The sequence below is a fragment of the Hemiscyllium ocellatum genome, chromosome 12 (genome assembly GCF_020745735.1).
Source record: "Hemiscyllium ocellatum isolate sHemOce1 chromosome 12, sHemOce1.pat.X.cur, whole genome shotgun sequence".
In the NCBI taxonomy this organism is placed as follows: domain Eukaryota; kingdom Metazoa; phylum Chordata; class Chondrichthyes; order Orectolobiformes; family Hemiscylliidae; genus Hemiscyllium; species Hemiscyllium ocellatum.
The window spans coordinates 70,491,293-70,510,663 of NC_083412.1; the positions used below are offsets into that span (position 1 = coordinate 70,491,293).

Genomic DNA, 19,371 nt, shown 5'->3' on the forward strand with positions numbered 1-19,371 from the left:
TTTTTTAAAAAGTTTGACCCAAGAATGAGTGTTAGAGCAGATGGCAAAAAGTGTTGTTGGTAGGATAAGGCAAATTCCAAACTGTAGAAGTAAGATGGCTGAAGGCTTAATCACCATTGATAAAATTAAACTTGGGGCCAAGACTGATGTGGGATATGTAACAGAAATAATGGGTTATGGATGCATTTGAAGACATGAAAAGAGGTTTTGAATTTGGGGATGCCCTTGGAGAAATTTCACAAACATACTTCTAAATTCTTTTGCACTAATCATAACTCTTTTTCCACACCTAGAACTCTCTCTTTCCCTATTGTGCATGTATTTAAAATTGAAGTAAGTATTTATATCACCAGAATGGCCCCTGTGCGTGCTCGGACACAGCCTGTGACATCAGCTAGCCACATCAGGTTGCAGGAGATGTTTTTGTGCTCATGTTTCCATGTTTGATGTCACCAGACTGATGTGAGAAGCCTGCTGAGGCTGGAGCAGAGGTGGAGGATTGGGCTGGTGAATCCAAGCTTGTGGTGTCTGTGGAGTAAGTGACCTTGGCTGTTGCTCAGTCACTGCACTAGTCCTACACAAATACATCCAGTTGCTGCACTGCTCAGGAAGGGCTCCTTCCTGGAGCTGGGATCATATGTTTGAGGCCAAGGCTGCTGCCACACCCATTGTGTATGTGTGTCTTTCGCGCTCTCGCTTAAATTGACAAAATCCATTGCCCATTTAAACTAGCTTTGTTCAAGGAAAATTTCTGATTTGAAAGTTTAAACTATATGCTGGCTACGAAAGTATTTAATAGTGCTTTTCGTCATTCTTTACAATAATAACTTTTAATGTGAAATCCTATTGTAATTATTAATGAGCGGTTTAAAGACAGAAGGAGCACTTAGAATTTTAAAAATCCAAAACTATTTCATGAGATACGGACGTTATTGGCTAGACCAAGGTTGCACATCCTTAATTTCCCAGAGGGCAGTTGAGTCAATACTTTGTAGGTCTGGAGTCACATTTAGATCAGACCAAATAAGTATGGCAGTTTCTTTCACCAAAGAACATTAGTGAATCAGCTTTTTTTTCCAAACGTGGTTTCACAGTTACCATTAGACCCCTAAGATTTTTTTAAAAATTGCATTTAAAGTTTACCATCTGCCTTGGTGGGTTACAAACCTGGGTCCCAAGAACATTGACTGGATCTCCTGGATTAATAGTCTAGTGATAATACCATTAAACCGTTGGCTCCCTGATGGCATTCTCTCCTTACTGAACAGTGATGCTGGGTCTTTGAATATATTCAAATTATATATATTGAATATATATAATTTAAACTGAGGATCATTGAATTTGCAGGAAATTGGAGTTGGGGACACAATTGAATCAACATGGCATCATCCAATATTAGAGAATTCTCAAGTGGTTGAATGGTCTATTCCTGCTCTATTTCTTGTGTTGTATTGAAGAAGTTTGAGGAGAGCCCTAAAGTTTTTTTTGGAATTTAATCTGGGAAATGGGGAGGTGATGGCCTTGTGGTATTATTGCTGAACTATTAATCCAGAAACTCCAGCTAATGTTCTGGCGACCTGTGTTCAAATCCCACCACATCAATAATAGAATTTGAACTTGCGTGAAAAAAACATTTTCATGGTTCATAGATTCTTTGTTTTCTGACAATATCAGAAACTTTGTCAGATGTCAGAAAAATGCATCTGGCTCATTAATGTTCTTCAGGGAAGGAAATTGCCATCTTCACATCGTCTGGTCTGTTTGACTCCAGAGCCACAGCAATGTAATTGACTGAATACGTGGTTTGGCCACTGACGTGGCCTAGTGAGCAACTCTGTTCTGTAATAGCTACAAAGTCTCAACAAAGAAATGAAACTGGACAGATCACCTAACATCAACTGAGACACCAGAAAAGATCACAGCAGAAACAGCCCTGTCGACCCTGCAAAGTCCTTTTTACTAATATCTTGGAGCTAATGTCAAAATTGGGAGAGCTGTCTCACAGAGTAGTCAAACCACAGCCTGACACAATCCTACTCATGGAATCATGCCTTAAAGATTATGTCCCTGGCACCACCATCTCTGGATATGTTCTGTCACACTGACAGGATATACCTAGCAGATATGGTAGCACAGTGGTATACATTCAGGAGAAAGTTGCCTTGGGAGTCCTCAACATTGACTCTGGATCCCATGAAGACTCATGGCTTCAGGTTAAACAGGCAAGAAAACCACCCGCTAATCACCATGTACCATTCTCTCTCTGACGAATCAGTACTCCTCCATGTTGAACAATGTCTGGAAGAAGCACCGAGGGCCATAAAGTCATTTAATGTATTCTGTGTGGGGGATTTTAATGTCCACCAGCACCATTGATTATACTGGTGTTATGGACCAGACCAAATCCACTCAATACATCAAGGAGATAGCCTCAACCCTAACTTTTATCGCATTTAGAGGCAACTGTAAGGTGTTATCTTCCTGATTTGATTGATCAAACTAGTAGGCTTTATGCAAAACACATTTTACTTTTATACCACAGTTAAATACAAACAAAAAAAATCAGGGTTCTTAACAAGGTAATGTATTTTTTAACTGTTCCAATGTGGCAACATCTCATAAACACACCCTTGAGAAAGGTAAATTCAGCAAAACAATTTCAAGCACTTGCTTTGTCCTCCATTTCAGGAGAAAGGAATGAATCTAGCAGCAGAGAGCGAGCTTCAACCCCAAAACCCCAGCTTCAATAAACTGAAAGCTAAATCTAAAGCCCTGGGTGTCTGTGACACTGACTCCATCCACTTATGCTTCTGTTGTCAAATTTAGAAACTAAAGCTATTTACTTTCCTTTCCATGGAGCAGACACATCCAGGTTTATAACATCCCTCTTCAGGAGAAACTGGATAAAACAAATGCCTGTTAATGGTGCACATTATCACGCTAGTCAGGTCTGAAATGGCAGGCGGTGAGAGAACCAAGAAGAGGGGAAAAACATACTTGACCTCATCCTTAACAATCTGCCAGCTGCAGATGCATCTGTCCATGACAGTATTGGTAAGAGTGACCACTACGCAGTACTTGCAGAGATAAAGTCCTGCATTCACATTGAAAATACCCTCAATTGTTTTGCGTGGCACTGTCACCGTGCTAAATGGAATAGACTTCAAACAGTAACTCAAGACTGGGCACCCATGAGAAGCTGTGGGCCATCGTCAGCAGCAGAATCTGCAACTTAATGACCTGGCATATTCTCCACCACCACCCACCGCCCCCCCAACTCAACCTTTAGCATACTGGCAAATGCAGGAAAGCATGACAGGGGCAGCATCGCGCATGTCTAAAGATGAGCTATTGACCTAATGAAGCTACCAATTAGGGCTACTTGCATGCCCAACAGCATAAGCAGCAAGTGAAAGATTAGAGCTAACTGATTCACAACAAACTGATCAGATCTATGCTTTGCAGATCTGCTGCATCTAGTTGTGAATGGTCAAGTAAACAACTAAGTGCCGAGTACATAATCCATCTCATTCTCCTCTCTGGTCCCCAGCAAAACAGATTCCGGTCTTCAGCCAATAGTTGGAAGTACTGGATAATGTGAAGGCTGTGGGCCCTGATAACATTCTGGCAATAGTATTGAAGACTTGTGGACCAGAACCTGCTGCTCCCTGGCCAAGCTCTTTCAGTTTGGTTATAACACTAGCATCTACCCAAGAATGTGGAAAATTACTTGTGTATGTCCTATATGCAAAAAGCAGGACAGATCGAACACTGCCAATGACTGCCCCATCGGTCTACTCTCAATCATCAGTAAAGTGATGGAAGGTGTCATCAGTGGTGCTGTCAAGAAGTCTCTGTGCTGGTTTGATTCTTACATACTGCATTGTGTCACAAAGCTGCTTCCTTTTTTCCCTAAAAGTTGCTCCTTATCTCAAGGAGACTCTGTCTTTGATTTTTTTTTCAGAGGGGCAATAAACCGGGCCAGGCTCCAATCAGTCTGGTTTGGTACAGAGATGAAAAGGATTTTGAGAGGCCTTTTGTTTATATGTAAACAGATGAGATTTCAGGCCAAAGTGGTCATGCTTTAGAAGTGACCTGCACAAAGAGAGGTCACCTCTCTCTTGCTCTCTCATCCCTTTAACTTCAACCTGTAAGCATGTGTTCCATTTATACTGGTTTTTAAAAGGAGTTGCTTACTTGGATTGTTGTGTATATTCAGAACAGCATAATTAAGTCTAGTTGGATAGGTTGAGTTCTGTAGGGGTTCTTTATTCTGTTCTTTGTGTTTCATTGTATTATTTTGTGAATAAATTTGGTCTATTTTAAAATCTCTTGGTCAACCTAGCTAACTTAATCCAGGTAATTTTCTTTGTACGCTTACTGAAACAAATTGCAAAGTTATGGTCTGAGTTGCCTGCTTAAGAATGTTTTGAGTGGTCTGGCTTGTTCCATAACAATGGGAACAGGTTGTGTTTGTTGGCTCCAGGACATCTCTGCAGGAATTTCTCAGGGTTTGGATCAACTATCTTCAGTTGCAATGACCTTCCCTCCATCATGAAATCAGAAATGGGAATGTACAATCATCGACAAACAATATTTACTGCTATTTGCAGCTGTTCAGAAACTGAAGCAGTCTGTGTTCAAATGCAACAAGATCTGGATAATATCCAGGTTTGGCCTTGCAAGTGGCAAGTAATATTCGTGCCTCAGAAAGACAATGGCCATCACCAATTAGAAACAGTTTAACCATTGTCCCTTGACATTCAAAGGTGTTACCACCACTGAATCGCCCACTACCAACATCCTTGGGGTTGTTATTGACCAGAAACAGAACTGTACTTGTCACATACACACAGTGACTGCAAGACCAGATTAAAGACAAGAATATTGCATCAATTAATTCACCTTCTGAATTCCCAAAGCCTGCCCACTATCCACAAGGTACATATCAGGAGTGTGATGGGATACTTACCGCATGCCTGGATGGGTGCAACTCCAGTAACCTTCAAGAAAATTGACATCATCCAGGATAAAGCAGCGTGCTTGATTTGATGCTTGTGGATGTGGTGCCCATCTTCACTACTGATACTCCGTAGCAGTAGTATGTACTATCCACACAAAGATACTTAGATCACACCTTCCAAACCCTTGACGAATACCATTTCGAAGGACAAGGGCAGAAGATACATGTGAACACCACCACCTGCAAGTTCCCCTCCAATATATTCACATCTAGACTTGGAAATATATCACCATTCCTTCACTGTCGCCCAGTCAAATACTTTCTAATGGCATTATGGGTCAACGTACACATGTGGATTGCAGTGGTTCAAGAAGATATCTCACCATCACCTTTTCAAGGCAACTAGAGATGGGCAATAAGTGCTGGCCAGTATGATGAGAGCAGTTTAGAGATGGACAATAAGTTCTCGCCTAAATGATATTCCTATCCATTGATGAAGAGAAAAGAATCCTCTGTAACATGAGCTGATTATGTCTGCATCTCCAATCGGCTCTTGCTGAAACACTTACCCATAGCTTTATTATCTCCAGACTTGACTGTGCACTTGTGGCTGAGGTCTCATTTCTCGCTCTCTTCAAACCTGACAGTCCTAAATCCTGCTATCCATGTCTTAAAATCACATCAACCAACCCTGTATTTGCTGACCTATACAGACTCTTTGTTAAGCATGCCTTGATTTTTAAAATTCTCGTGTGGTTTCAAATTATTCCGAAGTGCCGCTGCTCCTTGTCGCTAATCTCTTCAGTCCACTCCTTCCAAGATGTCGGTTCTTATCGTGGCCTCTTAAAGTGTCCCAGGTTTTGTTCACTCCACTATTTAGTCTTGATTTTATTGTCAAGGTCCTAAATTTGAGAATTTCCTCCCAAATTTCACTGCTTCTCTTACCACTTTTTATGTTGACCCTTTAAAATGTGCCTCTTTTGATCAAGTTTTTGGTGAGCTAGTTTAATATTATTTTGTATAGCTGCATCTCAAATTTAAAAGATAACTTTTTGCCAAAATGCTTGATGATATTTTACTCATTTAAAGATGCTTTGCATAAATGTGTGTTCAAGAACAGTTTTTAAAATAAGGTCAGAACAGCTTTTTTCATTTAAAAAGAAATCTCAATCTACGGAAACCCGGAAATGTCAATGAGCAGAATGTTTTCTGTTTTGTCAGCTGCTTAAATTATACTAAGAATAAAGTTACTGTGAATTTTCTTTCAAATTGAGACTCTGCCAGTATTCTCTACAGTAAACAATGAGAAAATCAAAAGTTATTCTGATCACCCTCTGGCAGGGACTCCATATTCTTGGCTTAGTTCGACCTGCTTCCTGAATGCCCACTTAAGTTTAAAAAGCTTTTCACATTGATGAATGTGCTGCTCTACTCCAACCTATACTTCAAATCCATAAGCATTCTATCACCAATACAACTTATTTGCAGTTTATACATCATCTTCGTTCCCACATCAAATCTGAAAACCTTGCCACACCTTCATTATCTGCAGAGTTCACTTTTTAAGTTCCTTCTCTCTCAGTACAAGAAAAACAAATAGAAAAGCCGGAGTGGGCCATTTGGCCCCTCAAGACTTCTCTGGCATTAGATGAGATTATGGTTGATGTTGTAGCCTGAACTCCATTTTCTGTCTGCACTCTACAACTTTACTGAAAGAGGAACTTCCTCAGTGAACCTCTACAGATATAGCTACAAGACTAGGAATCCAGGATTTTTGACTTTATGATGCAGCGGAGCAACAATTTATAAAGGATTACTTGAATGTTATGGTATTCTCTTACATCTGCTGATATTCTCCTTGGTGGTAGAGGACATGAGTTAGAAGGGTAGTGTCAAAGGAACCCAAAGGTGCCTCAACCATTTCCTGTCAATTCCACAGGCTCAGCACTGTCTGGATGAAAAAAATTCCTCTCCTCTCGGTACTAAAAGGTTTACTTCTTATTGTTAAACTATGACCCCTGGTTCTGGATTCCCCCATCATTGGGAGCATTCTTCCTGCGTTTAACCTGTCTAGTCCTATTAAAGTTTATTGATTTGTTTTTTGAGATCCCTCTTTCTTTTCTAAACACCGTGGTGGGCGGCACGGTGGCACAGTGGTTAGCACTGCTACCTCACAGCACCAGAGACCTGGGTTCAATTCCCGCCTCAGGCGACTGTGTGGAGTTTGCACGTTCGCCCCGTGTCTGCGTGGGTTTCCTCCGGGTGCTCCAGTTTCTTCCCACAGTCCAAAGATGTGCGGGATCTTTGCAGGTGAATTGGCCATGCTAAATTGCCCCTAGTGTTAGGTAAGGGGTAAATGTAGGGGTATGGGTGGGTTGTGCTTCGGTGGGTCGGTGTGGACTTGTTGGGCCGAAGGGCCTGTTTCCACCCTGTAAGTAATCTAATCTAATCAATCCTAACCACTGCGATCGCTCCTCATATGTCAGTCCGGCCACCATTGGAATTAATTTAGTAAGCCTTTGCGCGCTCTCCAGCAAGAACATCTTTCTTCCGACAAGGAGACCAAAAATGCGCGCAGTTTTCCAGATATGGTCTCAGCAATGCTTGTATAATTGTAGCAAGACATTCTTGTTGCTGTACTCCAATCCTCCAATATGATAGCCAACATGCTACTTGTTGCCTTTACTGCTTGCTGCACCTGCATACTTACCTTCATGCTTACCTTCAGTGACTGGTGCACAAAGACAATCAGGTTTTTAAAATGCCCCTCTTAATTTACTGTGATTCAAGTAAGAATTTGCCTTCCTGTTTGACTTCCAATGTGGGTAACCTCACTTTCACCTACATTATCCTTCATCTGCCATGCATTTGCCTGCTCCGCCTGGCCAAATCACACTGCAACATCTTTCCATACTCCTGAAGCCTCACCCTTCCAACCAGCTTTGTATCATCTGCAAATTTTGAGATTCCATTCCATTCTTTCATTAAATCATGAACTCAAGGATGGCTGAAGTCATAGTACCAATCCTTGTGGTACACTGCCAGTCACTGCCTATCATTTAGAAAAAGACCTATATGCTTCTACTCTGTTTCCTGTTTGATAACCAATTTCCTATTTATCTCAGTACAGTACCCCCATTTCATGCACTTTCATTTTGCACATTAATCTCTTTTATGTGGAACTTTGTCACGAACCTTCCGACAGTCCAAATAGACCACATCTACTCTCCCCGATCATCTCTACTAGCAAATCCTTGAAGTATTCCAGTGGATTTGTCAAGCATGATTTCCCTTCTGTAAATCCATGCTGACTATCCATGTTTGATTCTACCATTGTTTGCGAAGTGCTCTGCTGTAAGATTCTTGATAATGGGCTGTAGCATCTTGCCCCCTAACTGATGTCAAACTCACCGCTCTTAATTCCGTTTTCTCTCTCTACCTTTTTTTAAATTGGATGGTAGCTAATGCAATCTGTGGAACTGCTCCAATGTCTAAAGAATCTTGGAAAGTGACTATCAATGCATCTATTACTTCAAAGGCCACTTTCTTAGGTATTCTGCAATATAGATTATCAGGTCCTAAGGATTTATCTGTCTTCAATTCCATCAAATTCCTCAACATCATTTCCCTACTAATACAGATTTGCTTCAGTTCCTCCCTCTCATTAGTCCGAGTCGTGTTCCCCATCGTATTTGCTAAGTTATTTCTGTCCTCCTTTCTAAAAACAGAAGAGAAGTATGAATTCATTTTGTCAACCATTTCTTTGTTCCCCACTATAAATTCTGTAGTTTCTCACTGTAAGGGACCTACATTAGTTCACTAATCTTTTTCTCTTTTTCTGGCCTACAGAAACTTTTACAATCAGTTCTGGTGTTTCCCCACAAGCTTACGTTCCTACTCTATTTTCCTCTTAATCAATCCCTCGGTCTTCCTTTGACTTCTAAACTGTTCCCAAGCCTCAGGTTTGTTTTCTTCTTGTCAATTTGTCTGGCTTTTTTTTTGTTGCATCTAATACTGTCTCTCACTTCCCTCATAAACCATGGTTTGGCCACTGTTCTCTTCTGTACTCTTGTGCCAGATAGGAATAAACAATTTCTGTGATTCACCCATTTGCTCTTTGAAAATTTGCCATTGCCTATCCCTGTCATTTATTTCAGTAACATTTTCCAATCCATCACTGTGAACTCATGCTTCATACAATCAGAGTTTCCCGTATTAAAATTGAGAACTTTAGTCTAGAACCTACTACCTTACTTGCCATCTTTATGAAGAATTCTATCATGTTATGGTTACTCAGACCCAAAGGGTCTATCACAACTATATTCCCAATTATTCTCCCCTCGTTGTATAATGCCCAGTCTAAGCTGGCCTGTTCTGTATTTAGTTCCTCAATGTACTGCTCCAGAAGCCATCTTGCATGCAATCCAGGAATTCCTCTTCTATAGTATTGTGACTAATTTAATTTGCCAAATCTATATACGTAGATTAAAGTCCCCAAAATCACAGTTGTTCCTTTACTGAATGCATCTCCACATCGCCACTACAGTTTGAAGGCCTGTGTAGCCCCACAGTCCTTTAATATTTTCTGTCCCTTGGTATTTCTCAATGCTACCCACACAGGTTCTACATTGTCTGAGTAATACATACCCTCAATATTGTGTTTGATGTCATCTTTAACCAGTCATGTAATTCCACACCTTTTTCCCTTTCGTCTGTCCTTCCTAATTACTGAATACCACTAGATGTTAAGTTCCGGTCCGTGGTCATCCTGCAGCTATATCTGCATAATCCTAACTATATCATACCCATTTGCATCTGTTTGCACGATTAATTCATCCACCTTATTTTGATTGCTGTGTGTATTCAGACATAAAACATTTTGGATTTTCTTTTTACCATTCCTTGTCCTTTTCCCACTATTTCTTGTGGTCTTGTTTGATTCTGGTCTTTTGATTCCTCTGCCTATCAATTCACTTATTTTCCTTTCTGTCTTTTGCTCTTGTCCTTGATGCCCCTGGATTTCTCTTTCATGGCTGGACCAGGTAAATTTCTGTTCATCAATGGCCTTCAGAATGTTGATAAGATTCATTTAAGGCTAAAGCCTTTGAGATCAAAAGAAAGGTGGTTAGCATCTCTCATTGGAAATGGACATTGCCTGGCAATTGTGTGGTATGCATGTGTTTGTTGCTTGTTAGTCAGAGCAAGTCTTGCAGATGGACTGCTGTTGAGGGGTTATGAATATGATTTGTCTAATGATTGCGCAGTGTTATCTTCACTTCTGAACCTTTGGTGAAAGAAAAGTAATTGATGAAACAATTGAAGATGTTTGGGCATAGGACACTGTCCTGGGTTGATGGCCTGATGGGATAACTGCCAGACTATTAATCCAGAGTTCCATGTAATATCCTGGGGATCTAAGTTTGAATTTTCTAAACATCCAGAGTGGGAGAATGATGGGTTGCTTGAAGCTCCATATTAGTGTTGCAGTTAGTAGCCCTGCCTGCCCTGTGGGAGACTAGGGTTCATGTCGCTAATCTTTGCGTGTGGAATGTGAGTAAATATGGTTTCTTTAGGTTCCTTCTGGTACTAGTTTCTCTACTTGTGGGCCAAGAAGTCCAGGTTAAAGTCCCTTCAGTTCAGAGGTGTGTAATGGTTTGTATTTGAACATGTTGATCAGAAAGCATCAGTGTTGACAAACTCCAGCAAGCATGACTGAGTACAGAGATGTTTGGGTTACAATAGTCACAGCCATCTTTCTTGGTTTGGTTCCAACCAGTGGAGAACTTTCCCTCTAATTCCCATTGACTTTAATTATGCTGTAGCTCATTGATACCAAGTTGAATCAAATGATCCTTCAATGGTAAGGAAGAACTCTCACCACATCTCCGAAATTAAGTCCTTTTGGACTATGGCTGTAGTGAGGTATGATGTCAAGTGGCTCTGGAAGAACCAAACTGAGGATCACTGAGCAGTTTATTGCTGAGTAAGTGCCATTTGATAGCATTTTTGATGACCCTTTCTATCACTTTAATATTGAGTAAACTAATCAGATGGCAGTAGCCAGTATGGATTTTGTGGGCAAGATATAGCTGGGCAATTTTTCATATCGTAGGGCAGATGTCAGTTGTAATTGTACTTTGATAACTTGAAGTCTTAAGCACTGTTGTTTGTCCTTTGAGTTGAACATAACTGTGCATATCATCTGGGGTGTTTGGTAGTAGTTTAATGGGTGTGTCTGTGACTGTTAAGGCCACTGTGTCCAGAAATTCCTGTTGCAAACTTAGGAGGACAATGCAGATGATTGAGTTTATTGAGGTCATGGCCTTTGTATCAGAATACATGGCCCTTTTAAGAAAGAAATTACAGATATTATACTGAATTGATTGAATACTGTTATATGTGATGCCATGGATCTTGAGAAGAGGCAGCGTTGGATCATTCATTCAGCATTTTGGCTGACAATGGTTGCAGATGCTTTAGTCTTGTTGTTTTCTACAGATGCGCTGGGCTTCACGCTAATTCAGGCTGTGTAGGAGCCACCTCCTCTAGTTGTGTAATTGTGTGTTATTTTTCACAACTGGGTGTTGTAGAACTACAAAGCTTTACCTGATCTGTTGTTTGAATTGTTTGACTATGTATTTAGTAAGTTGTTTCTACTATTTAATGTTTTCAATCATTGTTAAAAATCAAAACACCAGGTTATAGTCCAACAGGTTTATTTGGAAACACTAGCTTTCGAGGTGCTGCCTCTTAATTAGGTTGTTGTGGAACATCACCATACGACACAGAATTTATAGCAACAGGTTTACAGTGTCATGGAGTTGTAATGATGTATTAAACAACTTTAGTTAAAAATCTCACAATCCTAGATTATAGTTCTTAAACAAATTTAGATTAAGTCTTTCATCTTTTAGAATGGGATATGGTGGTTTAGGTTCTTTTAATAAGCCTGTTGGACTATAACCTCGTATGTGATTTTTAACTTTGTCCTCGCCAGTCCAACACAGGTACCTCCAGATTGTTTTCCGTCATGTTTTAGTGCTTCTCCAAAGATTGATCCTTGAACCATACTGCGGGTAACATTTGAGAATGGACAAGAGAAGTTATTGCAGGCAATTCATAGGCTACAGTTAGATCAAAGTGGAACCATTGGAGTGTAGTCTAACCTAGCTGGCCAGACTATTATTTGGTCAGTTATGTCAATGGCTGCAGACAGATCGCGCACAATGGGGAATGATAAGTTTGCCACAGACAGGTGATGTAATTTGTCTTTAGAGCGCTATTTAAATATTTTGACAAGGGCATAAAATTGATAAGACGAGGGAAGGTGGACATGGATTTGGGAAGCCACGTCATGTTGAAGGACTCTGTAGAGGGGGAGGTTGCTTGAAGGAGGGCTCAAGGATTTTTTTTGGAGTTGGGGCTGATAGCAAATTTAAAGGAAAGGGTGAATTAGTCCTCAAAAGAGAGAACAATTCGTAATATCAGTTAATGTGGGAGACAAGGGAAATGGTTTGTTATCTGTTTATTGGGAAAAGAATCAAAGAAGCAAGAGAGAGATCTCGTGGAAAAGAGGGGAAATAGGAGAGTAACCAGAACAACTGGAGTTTAGATGATGGTCACCTTTAAGATCCTGTTCTTGTAAAATTGTCCATTTGGGTTGCTACCAATTTGGTGAATCTTTAAAACATTAAACCCTGGGATTAAATGGTTAAGAGTGGATAAGAGACAGAAAGCAGAGAGTAAGGTTGAATGGATAGTTTTCATACAGAGGGAAGTGTCCCCTAATGTTTATTATTCAGACCATGCCCCCCTTTGATAGATGTTAATTGTCTGATTTAACTATGAAGAGCAGTATCTTAAAGTATATAGCATCCATCAAAACAGTGAGGAGATTAATAAACTTAAGTTACTACATGTCTGCTTACTTAGTGTAGAGAAATGTAAGTTGATGCATTTGGAAAGGAGAATGTAGAGAGGTAATGTAAACTAAATGATGCAGTATTGAAGGGTTGCAAGAGTAGAGATATGGGAGTTCACACGTGCAAATCTTTGTCAGAACTAATTGACATGCTTTTTCTTTTTAAAAATAAACCCAACCTGGATCTAAAACAGAACTTGTTGGAAAAGCTGAGCAGGTCTGGCAGCATCTGTGAAGAGAAATCCGAGTTAATGCTTCAGGTCTGAACTATGTTCTGAGGAAGGGTCACCGGACCTGAAATGTTAACTCTGATTTCTCTTCACAGATGCTGCCAGACCTGCTGAGCTTTTCCAGCAACTTTTGTTTTTGTTTCTGACTAATGGCATCCACAGTTCTTTTTGTTTCCATGCTAGATCTAATTTTATGAATTGAATAATTGAGTACAAAAGTAATAAAAATTAAACTGAAATATTCTAAATCACTGGTTATCTGGAGAATGTTGTCATTGTCTAGAGAGGAGGCCAAGACTTGAGAGGGTATAGTAGAGAATTACTGAACTAAAGGGTGTTGTTAGCTTTTATAAAAAGGCAAAGCTATTTCTACTCCGATGTAATGAGACAGATTGTGCACGTTATGATCTGGAATTTACTGCCTGACAATATGGAGATAGCACATTCAATTGTAGCTTTCAAAAGAGAAATGAGTTATCTGTTGGAAAAAGCAAGGTAATGGGACTAATTGGGGAGGTTTTTCAAAGAGGCGCTACAGACATAGTGAGCTGAATGGCCCATTGTTTTCATTCCCTTAGCAGTAAATCCACCTGAAATGGGATTTTTATTTTGTCTCTAATCAAAAGTGTCAGTGGTGGCAAGTATGAGTCATGTTTGCTGTTTACACCAAAATTGAATTGCACACTGAGGTCTGATCCTAGGCAGCCAACTGCATAAGACAGTTGCTTTTCATGGCACACCTCTGATTGATGGGCAGCTTCTGTTGCCAACCAAACAAATGTGACTATTTAGTATGAGCACAAATTGTATGTGGGACCACTAATGTGAATGGTGTCTTTGAGAGAGTTGTCTATTTTTGAAGTTTTCAATTGTTCCTGGATATCTTTTCAGTTTATAAAAAACAAAAGATTCAGCAGCCTTGATATTGGCACAGTTATTCAATAACTTCTATTTAGTATATTCTTGGGTGATGGTTGAACTAGTAAAAATGTATTTATTGCTTCTCTATAGTTGTTTTAACTAGATATTGTTGGGCCTCCAATACCACAGTGGTTCCTGTGCTGCTCCTGTACTAGTGTTAGTTGTTGAATTTCAGGATTTTTGACCCGCAATCAAGAGCAGGAAAATTCAGAAATTAAAATGCTATATGAATACAGTGTGGTGCTTTGCAGTAAAGGAAGTACAACTGTGACTACACTTTGAAAGTAATGTAGGAACGTGATGTATTAACAAGTCATATCGCTGTATGACTTTTTGGGGGGATGGGGAGGGGGAGGTGGTCGTGATCATGTTCATGTGAGTTTGATGCTCATACTATTACGAGCAGTAGGAGGTATTGCTGACAGAATTAAGAAGCCTTAAACAATATATCTTGTAATACGGATGGAGTAGGTAGATATTAATTACAACAGCAGAGATACTAATTGTGGACCGCTTTCTCCTGGATTCTGTTGAGGTTTGAGGTGTTATTGTTCACTCAAATGGGTGTAGTCATAGATTATTCAAATTCATCTTTGTTGCTTGAGGTTGGAGAGGCTTTTGGGGACAATGAGGGAAGTTACCTCTTGTGAAGTGCCCAGTCTTTACCTTTTTCTTTGTTGTGGTATGTGTTGATGTCACTGGTGATCCTAAAGTGATGATTGCAATGGAATTTAGCACTTTGCAGTTTGAACTCCAGCTGTAGGTTCCTATCACTTATTTGTACTCTTGATCAGTTGAAGTTTTTTTGTCTTTTACTTGTTGGAGTTGGTCACTTAATTGGTAAAATATCATCTGTCCCCTGTTAGCGCAAGTCTGATGTAACCTTCCTAAGTTCTGTTGTAGATCACTTTAGGCTCCTTTATTATTAGCAGAGATTCCCTGAAGAGCGTTGAACGGAATTAGTCTTTCCTGACAGAAGGAAGACTAACAAATGAAACAATCAAAATGGTTATGCTGAGAACATTGCTATGGGAAATTTGTGCAGGGATCTCATGGGCCTTAGAATTAATTTTCAAACTATGATGATCTTCCATGTGACCTAAGCCACTGGAGGATATCACTGGAACATAGGAGCACTTCGGTTCCATTACCCTTGGCACATGTACCGAACAAAAGTGGACAATGGAATTGAGTTACAGATTTGCCATTATATAATGGAATGTTGAGCAGGTTTAAGAGGCGAGATAGCATTCGTTTGCTCTATGTTCCTTCCTAACCAAAGCAAAGTTCAGCACCTTGGGCCTGATTCTTTTTTTAAATAAATCATGGCTGATGTTTGCCTCAACTCTCTCTGTCTTTGTTCCCATCTCCTGCTGTAGCTTTCTAATAATTTTAACAATCTCAGTCTGAAATATCAGTAGGTAACCATTCCTAATTAGCAACAAATGCTGCATGGACAATGTTTTTGAGAAGATGATTGCAAATTGATGACCTTTTGTTTATAAAAATGCATACAGTATACACACTCCTATACATACTCACACTCACACTCTCTCTCTCTCTCTCTCTCTCTCTCTCTCTCTCTCTCTCTCTCTCTCTCACACACACACACACACACACACACACACACACACACACACACACACACACACACACACACACTCACACTCTCGCGGGGGATATGTTCTAAGACCTACTGCAGATGGTAGTGAACCTATTCATTTAAATGGGAAATTTACCTCCCTAGCAGCCCCCGATCCCTGGTTCTGTAATGTTCCATGTAATATGTTCAGGCTGCAGGTAACTAAAACCACGGAAACAGACTCCCCGGATATGAGGTTGCCCTCTACTGATTTACATTTATCCTTTCTGAAAAAATTGATTCCTGATTTCAGTCCAAAATGGTCTATATTTATATTATTAGATTATGCCTGCTTGCTCCGGATTCCCTTTCCAGAGCAAATGTGCTTTTTATTGAACCCTACTAAATCCATTTATTAATTTAAAGAACTCATTCACTCATCAACATTTTTTAAGCTAAAAAAGAAGTAAACTCTGGTTTTAAGCAGATTAGTCCTCATAAAATAAGTCCTGATATCATTTTGTTGAAGCTACACTATATTCCTGTAAAACCAGTACAGCTTTACTGAGATTTGGTATCCAAACTGAAAGTAGTACTTCAGGTGCTGCCCGACCAAAGCTATGTTGCTAAAGTACCATATCCAGTGTGAGATGAGTGTCAATATTTCATGTTCCGTTATTACTTTGACAGTTCAATGGAATTTTTTTACACTGGAAATAATGGCAAATTGTTCCCATCAGCATTTCAGTAAAAAGGCTCAGAATTAAAAATGTTTTGATTTTGGTTAATGGTCCGGACCACAATCTACATTTTGGTAATTCAGTGCAGTGGTTTCAAACTTTTAGTTAAAGGTCATCCTTTTCGAGTTGGTTATTAATCACAGAGCCTTATCTAAAATACATAACTGCACTGCCAATAATATGAGCAAATATAAAAAATATTCTAAATGTTCTTCAGAAAACATGTATAACAGTTAACTGTGAGTGAATGTGTTGCTTCTCTGTACAGACTCTACCAATCCTTGGTTTAATTTTTAAGTGACCCTTCCATTGGAGGTGGCCCAAACAAGGTTCACTCCATTGATCCCGGGTGTAGAGAGACTTTTCAATGACAAGAGATGGAATGGTTTAGGCTTGTACTACAAGAATGAGAGGAGACTGTGTGTATTAGAACAAATAAGATTCTTGGAGGGCTTGATAGAGTAGACGCAGGGAAGTTGTTTTCCATTGTGGGAGAGTCATGATCTCAGAGAAAAGCTGATCCATTTAAGACTGAGGTAGAGGAATTTATTCTCTCTGATGAATCTGTGGAATTCCTTACTACAGACAATTATCAAGTCTGTTAAATATGTGCAAGGCTGAGACAAAATTTCTAACCATTAATCGAATCATGGTTGTGGGGATAATGCACAAAAGTGAAGTTGGGATTTGTTAGATCAGTCATGATCTCATTGACTGATGGAGAAGACTTGATTGACGGAATGGCTTGCTTCTGTTCCTATGTCTTACAGCCTTAAGGTCGCTTGTAAATTAGACAGTTAGCTACTATATCCCATAAATGCGCTCAAACAATTAATCCCTTGCCATTCAGTGGAAAAAAAAGCAAGATCACGCCATACATTTTGAAACCTATAACAAGAGACATAACCATGCTTAAAAATGTCCATTTGTGTACTACAATGATTAAGTTATAGTTGGATGTAATCCAGAATTGTTCCAATTGGTTAAAATTGAAGTTTAGTTTTTAAAGAACTATTCTGTCTATTTCTGTCTATTCCTGTCTACAAGCTTGGTGCTAGCATGTCATATGAGTAACACATTAAAAAATTAATAAATAGTGAATTATTGTTTGAAAAGCCTAGACACAGACAATTATAGCACTGCATTGGAATCTATAATTGCAAAGCTTAAATATTTTGGGATCGATTCTAATTAAAAAAGGAAACCGGAAACAAAGACTGAAGTTGAGATTAGAAGTCAAAACTTCTGGTTAAAAATGAAGAATTCAGAACCATCAGAACTCAGTAGATATTGATGATCCCACTGGTGTGGTATAAGTAGACTGAAGAAGATCTTGAAACTCCGTAGAAGCAAAGGTACAGTTGCTGCAACTGTTTCTGTTACATGAAGGTAACATGAATGGGTCTATGCCATTCAGACTGTTGTACGCAGAGTTAAGGGTGTTCTGCAGATGTGCATAGCATTTTTGTTTAAGACCATCTCCAAGGAACTGTACTTGGTTCTGTGACATAGTCAGCAGTGGGATCAGACTTAGTCAGAGAAGAGAAGCTAAAAATCTTAGTGATGAAGCTTTGAACAACTTGATCTAAGATTGTTGACGTGCTGGTTGTCTTAAAATGTGTAATTTATAGTTTAGAACGAACTGAAATGTGCCTGTTAATTCATATTTAATTTGTTGATTGTTTTACAACATAGGTTAAAATAATATTTAGTATTTGCTTTTATTTGATGCCAGTATGGTCAATTTTTAAAATTTAAACTATGAAATCACGTGGCCTCATTCTTTCCGTAAATAATTGGAATTTCAGACAGTATTGTCTTTCTAAAATCAAGTCTCGACTGAGATTGTAGCAAAAGACACATGTAAATTGGTGGGAGCTACATTGTTATTAGCGTTTGCATTTAATTTATCATTCACTTGAAGCAATCTCTGGATAAAAATCTTTTAATTTCAGTATATTTCATGAGAAACCTGTGACTGAGATGACTTAATTTGTGAATTCCCTGTAATGTCTCTATAGACCTCTGTTTGAAAACAGCTTGTTCAGGAGAGACGGGAAGGGCAAAAGAGTGGTAGAGACAAGGAACAGGGAAAATAAATTACATGCTAGTAATGCACATTTGTGCAAGACTATGACATGCTGTATTGGTAATCAGGATAGGTATTCTTTGAGTTCTTTTGAGGTTTAACTCTTGTTCTTTCTTGATTGTTTAGTGAGATATGGGTGTCACTGGCAAGATAAACATTTGTTGCTCACCCCTTCTTGCCTTTGAAGTCTGTGACTTGCTGCAACATTTCAGTAGGCAGCACAGCAGTAAAAAGGCAGTGGTATTGCAGTTAGAAACAAAGAAACTGGAAATGCTGGAATCCAAGGCAGACAAGCAGGAGGCTGGAAGAACACACCAAGCCAGACAGCATCAGGAGGTGGAGAAGTCAGCGTTTTGGGTGTGACCCTTCTTTAGGACCTAGACAGATTTCATTCCATAAAGCATATGAGTAAAACAGATGGATTTTTACAACAGTTGGCGATTAATTCACAGTCCCTAATACAGGTAAATTTAAATTCCAGTGTTTTGCATTGTTTAAATTCTACCAGCTCCATAGGTGAGATGTGAACCTCAGTCCTCATGAATTAGTTAGCATGTGCCTCTGGATCGGCAGTGCTTGTCACTGCACTGCCAGTTCAATCTGCCCTTCTACATTTCTGGATCAAGGCTGCAAGGTTTGACACTTGTGTGTTGGGAAGGTGCCGATTTCAAGGTTAGGGGCAGCTAGTTTGTGAGAAGGAGAAACTATAGTCAGTGATTAAAGCCTCTTTTTTTTTTAAATGTTCATCGCATCTTAGCATCATTTGGAGTGACTTGATCTCGACCTTAGAATCTGTAATGGTGGGGACCTCAAAGCTGAGTAGATTTGTCTGAATGTAGTTTTGCCTTTTTGCTTGCATTTCATTTGTCAGGCTCTGCTAGTTTGAGATTGAGGATTTTCATTTCATATGACTGTTACTATGCAG

The 19,371-nt window shown here is 39.5% G+C and overlaps 1 protein-coding gene across 2 annotated transcripts in view; it reads left to right on the plus strand.

The window, feature by feature from the left end:
• senp7 (SUMO specific peptidase 7) overlaps positions 1 to 19,371 on the plus strand; it is a 115,140-nt gene that overhangs the window by 44,252 nt on the left and 51,517 nt on the right. The window lies entirely within an intron of this gene.